Here is a 3,008-nt window from a genome sequence, read left to right as displayed (position 1 = left end):
GATAGATGACTACTAATCTAATTTTAAAATATCAAAGCAATATTAATAGGTAATCATTATGAAATCTTAATAGTATTGTCTGTTGTCTGTCCATGTAAATACTACAAAGTGTGTGGATAAATCTTCACCAAAATTCGTATGGAAGTTCATTAGCAGGGGTACATATAAATTTTCAGTTTTGCATTTTGCAGTTTTTATGGGCATTTTTGCATTTTTTACCACTACTTTGCTCCCTGTAGATGGATCATCACCAAACTTGATATGGAGGTTCATTGGGTCTATGGGAAGATACATCCAAATTTTCAGTTTTATATTTTGAGGTTTTTATGGGCATTTTTTACCACTACCTTACCTGTGGATGGATCTTCACCAAATTTGGTATGGAGGTTCATTGGCTCCATGAGGATATACATACAAATGTTCAGTTTTGCATTTTGCAGTTTTTATAGGCATTTTTTAACACTACTCTGCCTTCTGTTGATGGATCTTTACTAAATTTGGCATGAAGATTTGTTGGGTTCATGGAGAGATACATAAAAATGTTTACATTTTGCAGTTTTTATGGACGTTGCTTACAGTTACATATAAGGGAAGCAATTTTCATGTCCTAAGAGAACCTTTCATTAATCATGAATTTACATAACTTCTGTCCAGGGGACGGGTACTCCAGCTAGTTTAAAATAAATTAAATAAACTAAGGTTTTGCCGATAAAACTTTATTATTCTTTCTAATGAAAATTGTATAATCCTTTTTTTTTGTATGCTAGCTATTTTGATGGTGGTCATCACGATAAAAAAAATCTTTGGCTTTGTAATATGGCACAAGCTCTGTATTACTGTATTTTTAATAAATAGATCTATCAGCTCCTATCTTTGATGCTCTTCAACAACTTAAATGGATTGTCAAATTAATTTCAAAAATGGCACACTGAAGCTGAGTTATTTCAGTAACTATGGCAGTTAGCATCCTTTTACAGTGAACTTCAAAGCAGAAATATTAGCGAAGGGTGGACACTTAGTATTTTAAACCTAATAATCTATATAAAATCAGTGATGGAATGTAAGAAGAGCTGAATGGGGCAAAAATAAAACTTTAGTATCATAAACATATCTACAGTATTTTGAATTAATAATGGAAAAAGTGCAATCATCAGTATATTTGAAAAGTTTCTTATTAATAAAGTACAAGTTACTTCTAAGCTTAGGGTTTATATAACCACTATTGTTTTTTATGACACTGGCAAAAGCCTCAATTTAAAATAAAAAGTACATCACAAAAATTTCAAACGTTTTGTCATCATTCTTTGTTATACCAAATGGAACATAATGGCTAATGTCTGCCAAGACAATAAAGTGACTTTAGAAAATATGTAACAATGGATTATTCTTATAATCAACTACAGATTTAAAACTAGTATCTCAAAAAATATATTTTTGTATATTCCATTTTTTATTTTAAACTGATTTCTTTGAATTACAAATTAAAGTAAAATTTTAGTATTTGAAAAGTATAATTAATTTTTTAATTAAAATGTTTGTTTACATTTGTGACTATGCCAGCAAATTGATGATTTCTGCCCAAATCACTCTGTTTCTATAAGAGTATATTCAAACCAAAAATTTTAAACTACTAAATGTAAAAAAATGTGCAATACAGGAATAAATATAGAAAATATGGTGTAACACTGTAACATAAATGTCCCTAATACTAAACAGTTAAGGCAGAGATACATAAACTAAATACTGCAACCCTAATATATTATAAAAATAATAATTTAAATTCCAGTAACGTATGACCATCATATAATGTTTATATATCTACAGTCTGAGATCTACACACTTTGGCAGTCTATATTATAATTAGAACACTGAACATTATGAATTATTTGTCATTGATACCACTGTTGTTTATATCACTATTTAAAGAAATAAATATTGAATTGTTGTTATCTCCATACGTTTCATTAAAAAATTAGCTGAACACAATCTTTTAAGATCACACCCTCTAACTTCTCCTTTCCTCTACAGTATTAATTATTATGATGTTCAATGACAGGATAATTAAAGAAAAGGAACCAGTTTAGCTAGAGAAACAATACTGCTATCACTTTTATTATTTTACTATTCTTTTTAAAACTGCACAAATATGAAAATGAGCTCTAATGTTTGATTTGATAAAAAACATTCTAAAAGAAATACACATATGTTATGTGAAAATATTTTAAAAGCATCATTCCATGTACAATAGGTAAGAATGAAAGTAGAATAATTTATTTCTTTTTAGAATACAATGTACTCAAAGTGATTATATTAAAAGGAAATAACATCACAAATATACTGTGACAAAGTAAAACAAAAGTAAACAGTATTACAAGATCTGTAATAAACAGCTAATTATATTGTTTGTTTTACAGTTCATCTTAAACATTAAAAAAGATCAAAAGTAAAAACATTTTATAGAAGTAAAACAATACTATGCAATTTCTAAATAATTCATTAATATAATGAATGGAAAAGTTATGCAAAATGTTGACTAAATTAATAAAAATTTCAAACTAACTCTCACTACTGTGCAGAGAATAAACTAGAATTGTAAGTTCTGAATTGAGAAAATTTAAGAAATAGCCACTATGAAAACTTAAATGCTACCACCTAATAACACTATCCTTACATAAAATTCCAGCACTTAAAACATCCCAATAAGAGAAAAGCATTTAAATATTTTAAAATATTTCTAACATGACATGTTGTGAGTATTATTGTCACAAGTAATCACCTTTGCAAAGGGAACATTTAAAAAAAATCATTTTTGTGTATTTCTGAATATAATATCTTAAATTATTGTCATAAAAGTAAGGATTTTTAAGATAGTGGGTTAAAAAAGTAAACTCAAGCTAGAAAAGAAAATGTCTTTGGTCATATTACATTAAAATACTTTGCAAATGTTTCAAATTTGAAAGTGCTTCTATGGGCACACATATATATATATATATATATATATATATATA

This window comes from Limulus polyphemus, unplaced genomic scaffold (assembly GCF_000517525.1).
Source record: "Limulus polyphemus unplaced genomic scaffold, Limulus_polyphemus-2.1.2 Scaffold1309, whole genome shotgun sequence".
NCBI classification, from domain to species: domain Eukaryota; kingdom Metazoa; phylum Arthropoda; class Merostomata; order Xiphosura; family Limulidae; genus Limulus; species Limulus polyphemus.
This window is presented reverse-complemented; position numbering follows the sequence as displayed.